Source organism: Macadamia integrifolia, chromosome 11 (genome assembly GCF_013358625.1).
Source record: "Macadamia integrifolia cultivar HAES 741 chromosome 11, SCU_Mint_v3, whole genome shotgun sequence".
Classification (NCBI taxonomy): Eukaryota; Viridiplantae; Streptophyta; class Magnoliopsida; order Proteales; family Proteaceae; genus Macadamia; species Macadamia integrifolia.
Genome location: NC_056567.1, coordinates 30,734,977 through 30,749,632, shown reverse-complemented (window position 1 = coordinate 30,749,632; position 14,656 = coordinate 30,734,977). Strand labels below are relative to the sequence as shown.

At 39.1% G+C, this 14,656-nt stretch overlaps 1 protein-coding gene across 6 annotated transcripts in view; it reads right to left on the bottom strand.

Moving 5' to 3' along the window:
* Nucleotides 1–14,656, bottom strand: part of LOC122093454 (katanin p80 WD40 repeat-containing subunit B1 homolog KTN80.2-like) — a 34,152-nt gene that overhangs the window by 16,765 nt on the left and 2,731 nt on the right. The gene's annotated exons all lie outside the window — the stretch shown is intronic.

Below are 14,656 nucleotides of genomic sequence, written 5' to 3'. Positions count from 1 at the left end.
ATGTGTTACTCCCCACCATTTTGGAAAGAACAAAGATATGCTAGTTGCAGCCATACATGAGAGGAATGCACCATAAATTAAAGCATATAACAAGGCAGATACCTTGACATTATATCCAAGAACGAATAGAAACATCAGCTTCCAAATGTCAGTACAGAATGAGACGCCAAATAGAGCCAGACAAAATACGTTATCAAGTAATGTGTCTTTTACATATGTGTGTGTGTGTTATATCACATTCGTTAAATGCTTAAACAAGCTCAAGCATCAAAATTTCCTGACCATTCAAAGCTGATCTGATGGCAATGGCAAACCCTATACAAAGTTTATCTGAACTAAAGCCTATCAGTATACATGACTACACATGAAAACAAGGACACTATTAGATTGACGTAATTGGATCATTACAAATAGATGGTCACTCAAACCAAATGATGCTTTACCTAAAGCATTGCAGTTCCTTAGATTGTGATCATGAAAGCCATCCATTGAAATCAAGCATTAAATTGGGGAGTAAATGTGCAAACGTGAAGAAAAAACCAAGCAAAGAATCACACACAAAAACAAGGAATTTAATGTAATTCAGAATGAAAGCCTAAATCCACCCGAGAAAACTAGAGAATTTTTCCCTAGCCAGAGAAAAGCTCTACGCCACTCTCCATGACATTATGTGATTTCATTTGCTTGTATCTAGGGTTTTCCTCACAGAGACAATATATAGGCACCCTAAAAACCCTAACCACGATACAATTACAATTTTACACTTGTACATGTAATGGATCTAAAACCTGAAACACATACAAACCCAATAATAAATGTGTGGGCCACTTAGGAATATAAGACACAAAACTTAACAAATCTCCATCTTGGGTTACAAACCCAACAATAAAAGTGTGGGCCACTTAGGAATATAAGATACAAGACTTAACAAATCTCCACCTTGGGTTGGATTCTACAAGTCAAACTTAAGAAGAACGGTGTTGTTGCCAATTTTGCAAACTCCATCATTGCCTCTTACCTGTCTATCATACCCAAACCGGCATGGCCAACACCTGCACTCAAAATGTCCCATTGAATGATACAACTTATTGAAACACGATGTGATTTGACTACACCTCTCCTACTAATACAACACGATCGGAGAGATAACTTCCATTCCCAAGATCCGAAGCGAAAGAGACCCGCTTCTTTCCAGATCTGCATTTGTTCATAGTCTGAACTGTCTGCAGATTTCAACGTCCATTTGTATCTCCTGCTTAAGTTCCAACGGTAGCTCCACCTATTTCAACACTCCCTTAATTCTCTATAGATTTTCAATCATCAGTCCACGCATCACAACAAAGGTTTTACGTATCCTATTGTATACTTCAATACTAACCAATATGTATCGTATCTTTAAGGTACCAATATGATACCTAAAAAAAATTGGTATTAGTACATGCAAGAGACCTCATCCTTTATATATAATCAATTGAATGTACCTGTCTCATCATGCTTTGTTCACCTTTTTATACAAGACATATTTCACATAGTACTTATTTATAGTGTTTCATGTTTCAAAACAGTATATCGCACATATTGACGTGGTTCAAGCCTATCGATTATGCTCTAAAACAGATTTAATTGGGGCCAAGGATATCAATTGATCTTCCTTATTTGTCAAAGATTTGGGAAGATAGCTAGTCAGAACAAGGAGTTATCAATTCTTCCCAGAAAAGGAGTTCGACTAGCAGCATAATTGGGAGAAATATTAGCTATCGGCAGAGCAGTTTAAGGGGGATTTATTTCCTGAATCAAAGAGGAGGTTTTTTTTTTTTCTGATAGCTATCAACCAGCCTGTCATGAAGGGGTTATTTTCCCAAAGTGGGCTGATCGATTGGGAGAATATTTCGTAATCAAGTGGGGTCCACAACCAGCTATTGAATATAAATTATAGACTCAATAGCCAATAAATGGAGGATTCCTACAGATGTTTAATTAGATGGGTTTCTATTAGGATTTGTTTCTATTTTAGGACTTATTTAATTATGTAATTAGAAAGCAACCTAGGATTAGTTTCCATTATTATTAGAATTTTTATTTTTTTGGGCATATCTAGAAGATTTATCTCTCCCATGCATGGAGAGTTAGGTTGTAATTCTTTTTCCTTGTAATAAATATAAGAAGGGGATTATCCCTAGAGGATTTTGAGCTTTGACAATTAAATAAATAATTAAAGGAGAAAGAACTTATGCTGGTTTCTGTGAGATGCAGTGGTTGTGAGTAGGGGTGTCAACCGTTCAGGCTCGGTCGGGCTTACCAGGCGAGAGACAGCCTAGGTGAAGTGCCCCTGTGGAGTTAGGTGGGAGGCTCTCTCTTCAGTAGTTGAGATACCAACATATCCTTCTTCCCTTCTCTATTTTTCTATTTTATTCTTAGTTTCTCTTTCCTATTCTGTGGAATGTCTATTATCAGCGAGGCAAACGAACCCCCTTCTGCTACTATTGTTTTCTTTGGTAATCAGATTCTATCCTCAGTGATCCTGCTGTGGAATTAGTTCCTAGTTAGGGACTGGTTTTACATTACATATCTTCAGCATTTCCATACGATTCTTGACCATTTTCCCATGTATCTTAGAGAACATGTTTCTTCTAAAAGATCAATGCCAGCCAATGATACAAAGAGCTAGCTTTGCTACCCTGGCTCAGAGAAAGGTCTATTTGCTAGCTATAGAAGGTGACCCTTATTGAGAAAAGAATGTCCCAATGCTATCTTCAAAAGTCTTTGATTTCTATCACCATCATTTGGGGTTTTGGATGTAAGAAGCCCCTAATGTGGTCGCGGGAAGCTATCCGAAGGAAAGAGCGTAGATTATTAATAGTGTGTTAGGTACTGCTAGTATTGATTTTTTTGGATGAGTGGATGTTCTTGTGAGTTGGTAATGGGTTTTGTTTATGAGCGTCATTTGACTCATTCCTTTATGATACCTTTCGGCTTCAGTAAAAATTCAAGGGGAATAGTTTTTATAGATATTGAGTTTGTACGGTAACTCAACTTTGAGTATGGAATTGACTTTGTCCGTTGAGTATCTTGTGTCTCTCCGATACGATACAATACGATACATCTCTTAAAATCACCATTCAGATACCATACCCGATACCGATACTTTAAACCTTGATCACAACCATTGTCCCTCTTGAAACCCTGAGAACTCCGCCTTCAGATGAGTATTGGAAACCTCTCGAATCCAGTGTTCCTAATGAAATCAGATTTTTTCTAATATCTGGCACATGTCTAGCCCCAGTCAAAGTTTACACAATCCCATCAAACATGCGAATTTGTAGAGTCCCATTCCCAATAACCTTGCTTTTAGCATTGTTTGTCAATTTTGCATACCATTATCACATGCATGATTTGTAGCAAACTGATCCTTAGTTGAACATATATAAAATAAAAAATCAGAACATAAAATCCAATCTGAAGTGTACCTGATGTAGTGAGAAAGGCGTCTCCATCACTCCAGGACCCTTCCATGATAGCAACAATTAGATGAATTACCACCATTATCCTTTTTATCCTCCTACCCTTTGGATATTCCTCTTTAAATGACCCTCCTCATTACAATAATAAGTTATTTTGCAACCTCTCGATTAAGAGCGTCATCATTCTTTTCGAACCCCTTTAGTCACTCATATGATTTGCCTATGCTTTGACCACCAATTGTAACAAAGGCATTATGCTATTTTGATGCCATCACCGCTATTTTTCCATTGTGCCTCATTCATCAGCAAATTAGTATTGATTTCGTCGAGTTTAAGAGTTCCTTACCAAACAACAGTGTGGTCACAATGCAATATGAAGGAGCCAAGGTGGTCTCGAAGCCAACGAAGAAGTGCATTGTCCTCCTCTTTGACCTTAACATCTAGAGCCCTGTTGAACTCATTTAAGAGCACCTCAAACTTTGCTCCCTCTGATCACCGAAAGCATACATTTGATTCTTAAAAAATAACCAATTTGTTAGTGAACTAGACTTCTAGAACCTGCTCTCCAGCTTAGCCGACTTACTCCAGATTTGCCGACCCAATGACCTTACGAAGAGTGTTGTCCGTAAGGTACAACTAGATCATGTGGTTTGCGAAATCCCTAAACTCTAGCCACTCATATTTCGTCATCTCAACTTGACTGATTTCTTCCCAATAGCCTTGAATATCCCCTCCAACATAAGAATATTTTACATCTGTTGTTACCATAAGGTGAAGTTATAATGACCATCGAAAGGTTCTATGGAGAAGCTTGAAACCTTCACCGCCATCCAGTTGACCCGGTCTTTTTTTCCTACCTTTCTTTCATAAGCATTCTTTTTCCTTTTCTTCCGTTAGATGCAACTTCTCCCTTGAGATGCGTGAAGCACCCACCCACCTCTTTGCATAGTGGGTTAGCTTTTTTATTTCACTTTTCCCTATGAACACTCTCCCTAAGAGGAGAGTTCCAAGAGGTGGGCACCCCTTTTCTCACTACAAACAAGAGAGTGCACCCTATTTCTCACTACGAACAGGAGTGTCGGGGCGAGCTGTATTCCTACGTTCCTTTAATCCGTGGGTTTCAAATCCATTTTCTTTCACTTTTTCCCCTTCCCTTCTTTAAATCGCGTGCACCTTCTTCCTCTCTTACACAGACACGCACACCATAAAAAGAATCCACACACTCCTATGAAGAAAAGAAAAACCAACTTGATTATGTACCTTATTCCGCTCATTGCATACCTTTTGTTCCCTAAATATCAACACACCACCTAAGACTAATTGTCGAACTTCGCTCTCATGCCACTTGTTGGGACGAATGCACAAGCACTAGAAAGAATCTAAGCAAACAATCACACACAAACATGAGGAGTTTAAAGTGGTTCGACACGAATGCCTGAATCCACTTGAGAAAACCAAAGAATTTTTCACTATGCGCATCCATTTTGAAGCATGCTCGCCTCACGCACCCCCAAACTAGTTTTGGTTTTCTTCGCTCCTTCATAGACCACCCTCCGTTTGCTTTAGCACGTAGTGAACTCTATTTGCTGCATCAGGTTAGCCGATTGTCACTGCATATTTACAATATAGACGCGGTGATCAGTTGGACCTTTGATTTATTAACATCTCTTCTTTTTTTTTATTGACCTCCTCCTTTATTTAATTCGTAGGAGGTCAAATTCATTTCGGGTTAAGAAGATGAAAACGTGCCTCTCTCTCTATAAGAATGGCGCATTCCAAGGTGTGAAGTGGGAGAAATCCAGATTTCTCCAAGGGGTTTTGAATAAGACGGCCTTTTCATTTTTCATTTTTTTTCTTTTTCATATTGAATAAGTAATAAGTAATAAGAATGAGAGGTCAATAAAAAAAAAAGTTCTACACCACACCCCACCTCATTATGTGATCTCCTTTGTTTGTCTAGGGTATTTCCCCTAGAGAAAACACATGCACCAAAAACCCTAAGCCCCATACAATTAAAATTTTATCCATGTCCACGTAATGGACCCAAAACCTAACCCAAGCTTCTACAAGCCCAATAATACATATGCGAGCCACTACAGAATATAAGGCACAAAACCCAACAAAAATGATCTACACTTCTCTTTGAAGACATTCAAAGTTTAAGAAAACAGGGGAATTCATGGTTGCGAAGGAATATCCTCAAGACACTAATCAAAAGATCAATTGGAAATCCAATAGTAGTCCAAATAATAATTACACTAGTTCCCAGATGAGGCTATAGTTGGCTTAGTCTCATTTTATTTGGCTCAGGTGTGCACACACCTGCAACGAAACCAGCTTATTAACAAGATAGGGACATAATTTGGGCTTGTTTAGGGGGTAGACCACCTAATTTTGGAGAGGTGAGAAATCACGCTGGCATTTGCCTCCACAACACTGAAATAAATACAAGTGTCTACATATTAAATCAGTAAAGGTATAATAAAATGCATGCCTCCATTTTGCATGTGCGCGCGTGTGTGTGTCCATTTTGCATGTGCGCTTGTGTGTGTGTTATGTGCTTAGTTTAGCGGTTATTGGGCTAAGTTAGTGCACGTAGGTGTAGTGGTAGTAGTGGTAGAAGTTGTAACTAAATGGTAAGTGAATTAAGTAGGTGTGTAACCGTTGCCTCTCTTATGTAGCCTATTTATTAGCAATTAAAGTGAAGAAAGGATATGAAGAAGATAATTAATTCTCTTAAAAAGAAAGGACATTGGGCTTCGTCTGTTAAGCCAAGAGGTTAGCTACCTCCCAATTAGCCAAACCCTAGTTGTCTCTTATTTTCTCCTTTTTTTCCTATTTTGTCTCTACCTGGCTGTGCATGCATCATCTGGTATTAAAACCAATTCCACATGGAGCAAATTTTCAACAGGATCCGAGATTCTCAATTGAGACGTCTAGATTTGTTGGAAGCAATCTTTAAAAAGATTGAATTGCTACCCAAGACCACCGTATCCATGTACCTAGAGCAACCACCAAGGGAGAAGAAAAAGAAGAAGCAAAAGAAGACGTGAACAAGGAGGAGGAGAAGAAAAGAAAGTCGCAAAGTAGATCCTTCATCTCCTTCTTTATTTTCTAATCGTATATGATGGAGAAGCTCTCCATCTTAATTTGCATCCAGGTGAAGCCATTTGGGAGTAATTCCACGGAGATTTGGGATCCTAGTGGGATTGTTTTTGCATATTTTATTTTATCTTTCTCCCTTGAGGACAACGGAATTTCTAAGAGAGATGGAATGTTATGTGCTTAGTTTAGCGGTTATTGGGTTAAGTTAGTGCATGTAGGTTTAGTGGTAGTAGTGGTAGAAGTTGTAACTAAATGGTAAGTGAATTAGGTAGGTGTGTACCCGTTGCCTCTCATATGTAGCCTATTTATTAGCAATTAAAGTGAAGAAAGGATATAAAGAAGATAATTACTAAAATTTTCTCTCAAAGAGAAAGGATGTCGAGCTTCGTCTGTTATGCCAAGAGGTTGGTTACCTCCCAATTAGCCAAACCTTAGTTGTTTCCTATTTTCTCAGTTGTTGAGTAGATGCGGGCTACCTCCTAATTAGGCTGAGACGTCATAGCTTCGTCCGTAAAGTCAAACCCTTGTTATCCCTATCTTTTATCCTATTTAATCTCTTGTATTTCTTATTTTTTTTGTTATTGGTTGCAATTATCTCTTTCTCCCCTATTTTATCTCTTGGATCTTCTTATTATATCTCCTCTATTTAATGTGCACATATCAAGTGGTATCAGAGCTTAGGCACGGCGCCCACCGACAAATTCGTACATTTTCTCCCCTTGAGAAACGAGGTCATGGCTTCCTCGATTAAGCCAAGCAAAGATCACTGGTGGAAGCAACACTCCAGTTCAATTCCTAAAAGAATGGTCTTGAGGGCAAGACCAATTTTAGGGGAATGGATTGTTACGTGCACGACTTTTAGGCGGGATTATTTTTTATTGAAAAATAGGGACTATGAATATGTTGTTTAGTAATTATTAATTACTAGTAGGAGTTATTCGTTATTAGTGTAGTGGTGTAGGGCATTAGTAGTTATATCCGTTATTGTAACTTCTTAGTTGTTGGATACGTGGGCATTTAGGAGAAGTTGTTGTAAAATCTATTTACAGAGAGCGAATGAGAGAGAAAAGAAAAGAAAAATATGATTTGAAGTTCCATGTTTTCTCCACAAGAGAAGAGGCATGGCACCTCCATATCATCGGGACGTCATGGCTTCGTCGATGAGGCCAAGTTATCATATTTAATTGCGTTTATTATCTCTTAATTATATCTTTTTTATTTATTCAGTTTTATCTTCCACTATTTTATCTCTCCGCCTTCCCTATACGTATCAAGTGTTACATGCTGGTTCTCTCATGGATGTATAAAAATGGGCATGGGTTAGTGGAGGAGTTATGAAAACTAAAAGTAGTCGTGAATAGTGTCATTATCCATTAGTGGGAGTTGTGAGGAGTTATAATCAGTTACAGTAACCGATCTATTTTGTAAACTCCTAATTACTTGGAGGATTAGAAGGAACTATGAGCTATTAAAAATCATAATTATTCTCCTTAGAGTTCTCTTATGAGTTCCCTACATTCTCTCCAACTCTTTAATTTCAAGATACGTATCATGTACCATAGTTGTCACGACATCGCCTAGGCGGCGATTTGGCATCCCGGCGGAAATCCGAGGGCATGGCAATACACTGATTTATGGGAGTCACGATTGACCGCTGCCAGGGTCATATAGGCGTCGCCAAGGCAGCGCCATGGACACCATCGCACGCCTATTATACTAATCGATTGCTCTTTTTTTTACTTGCTATTAGGTGAAATACAAGAGAGAAAGTCAAAAACCCTTAAGTCTCAATTTCTCAAATTGAAAGTCGAAAACCCTCGAAGCTGACCTGCGACTGCTGACCTTCTCCTTCTCCGGCACCGGCAGTGAACGTGAACCCTCGAAGCTGACCTGCAACAGCTAACCTTCTCCTTCTCCGGCACCGGCAGTGAACCTGACCCTCGAAGCTAACTTGCGACTGCTGACCTTCTCCTTCTCCGGCACCGACAGTGAACCTGAACCCTCGAAGCTGACATACGACCGCTGACCTTGTCCTTCTCCGGCACCGACAGTGAACCTGAACCTAAACCCTCGAAGCTGACCTGCGACTGCTGACCTTCTCCTTCTTCTCCGGCACCGACAGTGAACCTGAACCTAAACCCTCGAAGCTGACCTGCAACTGCTAACCTTCTCCTTCTCCGGCACCGGTAGTGAACCTGAACCCTCGAAGCTGACCTGCGACTGCTGACCTTCTCCTTCTCCGGCACAGGCAGTGAACCTGACCCTCGAAGTTGACCTGCGACTGTTGACCTTCTCCTTCTCCTTCTCCGACAGTGAACCTGAACCCTCGAAGCTGACCTGCGACTGCTGACCTTCTCCTTCTCCTTCTCCGGCGACTGATGTACTCCTTCTCCTTCTCCGGCAGCAAAACCAAGGTAAGGGGCCGCCTGCGACGTCTTTCTCCTTCTCCTTCTTCGTCATCTTCATCTTATTCTTCTCTGCTTCTCTTTCTTCTTCAGTCCTTCTCTCCTCCTTCGTCTTCTGCTTCTTATTCTGCTTCTTCTCTGCTACTCTGCTTCTCTGCTTCTCTTTCTCCTTCTCTGTTCCTGACGAGTGACTTCCTTCTTCTCTTCTTCTCTTCTTCTCTCCTCCTACGTCTTCTGATTCTTCTTCTTCTTCTTCTTCTTCTCCTTCTTCTTCTCTGCTTCTCTTTCTCCTTCTTCTTCTTCAGTTCTTCCCCTTCTCTGTTCCTTCCTCTCTTCTTCTCTTCTTCTCTTCTTCTCTTCTTCTCTCCTTCTCATTTCTCTCCTCCGTCTTCTGCTGCTGAATTCTTCTTCTTCTTCTTCTTCTCTGCTTCTCTTTCTCCTTCTTCTTCTTCGGTTCTTCTCCTCCTCTGTTCCTCCTTCTATGATTAATGTTTCATAACAGCATAAATAGAATTATAGAAATATAGAATTAGTTCTTAATCGAAGTATTGGATTGCTTGTTTTACTGCCTAATTTTAATCCTTTATTGGATCACTTGTTAAGTTGCTTCTGACTACTGATTTGAATTTTTTTTTAGATTTTGATGTTGTTCTAATGGTTTTTGGTTAACATATATGTTAATGTTACTGTTTAACAAGTGTTTATATCTTTACAACTTGTATAGTTGTATACTTAAATACTTAAATGTTAATGTTACTGTTTAACATACTTTGTTACTCTGTTTTATAAATTATAACTTGAATACTTAATGAGCTGATGTTATCATGTTAATGTTATTGGTTAACACTTAACATACTTTGTTACTCTGTTTTGTAACTTGTAGGATAATAGGACTATAGGAGTTCATAATGGATGGTACTATTGGTGGTAGTAGTGGGGGTGATATATAAGCACGGCTGCATATGATCCATCCCAAGACCCAACCAGGAAAGCCAAATCAAATGACCCTGGGTGGAAGTATGGGTATTGGCCTGACCTTTCAGACAAAAACATTGTTAAGTGCACTCTTTGTGGAAAAAACCTCAAGTGTGGAATTAAAAGGTTAAAGCAACATTTGGTGGGTGGATATGGAGATGTTGCTAAGTGTACCAAGACAATTGTAGCGATTGCTACAGAGATGAATGCAGCTCTAATGCCCAATAAGAAGAAAATGATGCAAGACATTTTGGATGATGATGATGCTGATGCTGATGCTGGTGCTGGTGCTGGTGCTGGTGCTGGTGCTGGTGCTGGTGCTGGTGCTGGTGCTAGTGCTGGTGCTGATGTGGATGTTGATATAGAAGTTGAAGGTCATAGACAGTCTAGTAGGACTCCTTCTACAACTTCTAGACTTATTCCTAGCTCTGGGACAGCTGCTAAGAGAAAGAAAGTAGTCATTCAGCCACAAGTAAGGGGCCCCATGGATACTCATGTCAGACGGACTCCTGAGCAAGTGGTTGCTGAAAGGCATCTTAAAGGTAGCACTCAGACTACTATAGAGAGCCGGTTTAGATCAGCGGAAGAAAAAAAGAGAGTTAATAATCACATTGTTGACTAAGTTTATCAATGTGGTATTCCATTCAATGCTCTTAAGTCAAGGAGGTTTGAGGTGATGGTGGAATCTATTGCACAGTACGGGTCAAGATATAAGCCCCCAAGTTAGCATGAAGTGAGAGTGCCATTGTTAAAGGCAGCAAAGGATAGAACTGCAAAGATGAAGAATAAATATGAAGAGTATTAGAAGCAGTATGGGTGCACTCTAATGACTGATGGGTGGACGGATAAAAGAGGAAGGCATTTAATTAATTTCCTCGTTAACTGTCCAGAGGGGACTTATTTTATGGAATCTATTGATGCATCTAACATATCTCAAACTGCAGAGAAGTTGTTTGAATTGATTGACAACAAAGTTTAAGAAATTGGTGAGGACTATGTTGTGCAAGTTGTGTCAGATAATGCATCGGCTTATAAATTAGCCGGTACAATGCTGATGCAGAAGAGGACAAAGCTATATTGGACTCCTTATGCAGCGCATTGCATTGACCTGATGTTGGAGGAAATAGGATTCTTGAAATCTAATAGGAATGTGATAAGTAAGGCAAAAAAAAGTAACCAACTTCATCTACAAGCACACACGAATTCTTGATGCAATGAGGGCTAGAACAAATGGGAGGGATCTTGTGAGGACAGCAGCTACTACATTTGCAACTGCATTTCTTACACTTCAAAGCTTGTTAAAACATAAAGATGACTTAAGACATTTGTTTATTTCTGAAGAATGGACTAGTTCTAATTTGGCAAAGACCGAGGCTAAGAAGAAAGTGGTTGAGACGGTGTTTGCTGTAGCATTTTGAAATGGTGTGGAAAATTGTCTTAGAGCTTTAAAGCCACTTCTTACTATCTTGAGGATTGTGGATGATGATGAGAGGCCTTCTATGCCTGAGGTTCAATTTGCCATGGATGAGGCAAAAAAGAAAATTACAAAAAGTTTTGGGGATAGAGAAAGGCAATACAAGAAAGAGATAGATATTGTTAACAGGCGTTGGGAGATTCAGATGGGGCATCCTTTGTATGGAGCAGCACTATTTCTTAATACTGGCAATTTTTTTTCTTATAAGGAAGGTGATGATGGTGGCTACCAAATTATATCTTCTCTACAGCTTGCATTTAATGAAGTCATTGAAAGAATGATACATGAACCAGCTTTACAAGACAAGATAAATACTCAAGCCACTTTGTATAGATATTCTCGATGTGGTTTTGCCTCGGATATGGCGATTAGATCACGGGCAACCATGAGTCCTAATAAGTACATTGTTTAGTTGTTTTGTTTGTCAGTTTGTGTGATATATTAAATATTAATCTTGCTATTTTTATATATATTTATTTTTTATAGTTATTTGGTGGGGTTCATTTGGAGGTCATGCTTTTGAGCTTTCAAAGGTTGCAAGACGTATTCTAGGGCTTTGTTGCTCCTCTTCTGGTTGCAAGCGCAACTAGAGCACATTTGAGTTTGTAAGTAGCTGGGTATTACATCTATTTCATATTTTAGACTTTTTATTTTTGGAACAATAACTTTGTTTGTTGTTCTCTATTGTTTATGAATTCACATTCATACCAAGAAGAGGAATAGGCTAGAACATCAACGTTTGAATGATCTAGTCTATGTTCAATACAATTGCCGCCTAGAAGAAAGGTTTCAACAAAGGCGTCTCGATAACAGAAATTGTGCTTGATGAACTGGATTGGAGTAGTGAGTGGATGATTAGCAAGCAAGTGGATGTAGTCCATCCCGATGTTGATCTCACATAGGACGTTGCTGGTAGAGCAATGGGGGCAACAATGGAAGGGCCCAATCGACTCAGGAGAGCTCAATCATCAACCTCTAGAGGAAATATGTGCTACACACGCCGTGGTAGAGGGAGAGCTGTTCGGGAGTTATCAGAATTAGATGGGGAAAAAGATTTAGAAGAAGAGGATGATGTGAATGATGACTTGGATGTCATAGATAACTTTGGTGAAAATGCAAAGGCTTTTAGTGGACAAAAGGGAATCTGCCATCTGTTGATTTATTGGATGATTATGATGATTAAGTTATTTGTGTTTGACTGTTTGAGTGTTTGAATTTTATGTATTGTTTAAACTTTAAACTTTAAACTTTAACTTTGAACTTGGATGATTAGTTAAGTTTTCCTTTTTTATTTTATGTTGAGTTCATTTGCTATCAAGCTTCATTGCTTTAGTAAGTCATTAATAGCTTAACAGGTTAGCCACTTATCTAATCATTTGATCTATTCTTAGGTTTCCAAATATATATATCTCTGATTCATATATGATATATTGACATATATACTTTTTACTTTGTTCAGGTTGCTCACTCACTTCCAATCATTGCTTTCAAGCTTCAGTCACAGGTTAGCCTTTTACATTTTACTTTTGTGTGATGTACATGTTGTTTTTTTATGACTTGATGAGTGATGACTTGATGTATAACTGTATAAGTCAATAATTTATGTTGATTTTTGATGACATGATATGGCTATGTTGATTTTTTGATGATTTGATGTTACTTAATGTTTGTTTTATATGTTATAGGGTATATATTCTAGGCTTGTAGCATGTTAAATAACTTTAAAAAATAAGGAAAATAAAAAAATAGCATACTAAATAATTTTAGAAAATAGAAAAAATAAAAAATGACACACGGGCGATTTGACCGCCATGGCAACTCCAAAACGGGCCTTTCATCGCCAAATCTATTAGCCACCCCTCCACCGCCTTGGATCGATTTGGCGTCGTGACAACTATGTCATGTACGTATCAAGTGGCATCAGAGCTTAGGGATGAGACGAGGTCAAGGCTTCCTCCGTAAAGCTTACGAGGTCAAGGTTTCCTTTGTAAAGCCTAGAGGTCATAGCTTCCTCTGTAAAGCCTCCTATCTTTTGTTTTTCATTTTTAGGTTTTCTTCCTCTTGTTGATTACAAGACCATAGCCCAAAGAAGTTGTATACATCTAGTCTTCCATGTATCTTCACTCAAGAAACGGGAAGGTCACGACCAACATGTCCACGAAGATTACCAGCCATCCACGAATTCGATGGAGCAATTCACCCTCAGCCATAAACCGTCTTGGATCATCGGACACATAAGTGTCATCAACAAATATTGACACATTGGTAAGGACTTTGTCAATGCCAAGTGGGAAGATGTGGAGGCGATGAGGCATCAATTTCCAACACTTGGTCTTGAGGACAAGACCTGAATCAAAGAGGGAAGGATTGTTACATGCTGGCTCTCTCATGCATGTATGATTATGGGCATGGGTTAGTGGGGAAGTAGTCGTGAGTAGTGTGTGTCATTATCCATTAGTGGGAGTTGTGAGTAGGAGTTATTATCAGTTACGGTAGCAGATCTAATTTGTAAACTCCTGTTTAATTGGAGGATTAGAAGGAAGTATGAGCTATTGAAAATCATAATTATTCTCCTAAGAGTTCTCTTGTGAGTTCCCTACATTCTCTCCAACTCTTTTATTTCAAGATACATATCATGTACGTATCAGTGTGTGTGTCTGTGTGTAGGCGAGCTGGTCCATACAAATCATGCTCAAGCCTCACAAGCTGGTACATCCAAACTGCTGCACAAACCAAAATGTTAAGTTTATTGACATGCCAATTTAAAAAGGGGCTGAAATGCATTCACTGTCAACAAACCAAACCATTAAATGCAGGCCACTTTTTGGATCAGCAACAACTTAACATGCTAAGACACGTTCCATTGATCATTACCCTCCAATTAATCAGGATTTATGGTTTCTCTTGTGTAGTTTGAATACTGATTGTAGCAACAGGGATGGCAGCAGGCCAGGTCAACCAATAGCGAGAAGGTTCTCCTAGTTTCACATTTAGGTGTTAACAGTCACAGGTTTATCAACAGTTACCCATTGAAGCCAATGTTGAATTTGATTTGGTTCCCAAAACGGCTAGTTATGGATGGTTCCAGGCAAAGTAGGCACGCACAGTGAAACAACTTGTCCATGCTAGGGACCAATGGCTTGGGTCAACCTGATAACCTGTCCCAGTTTCTGATGTTGATTTTAACCTGTTTCAATGTTAGTCTAGGTTGGGTCATGTAAGGTTTTTTTTTTTTT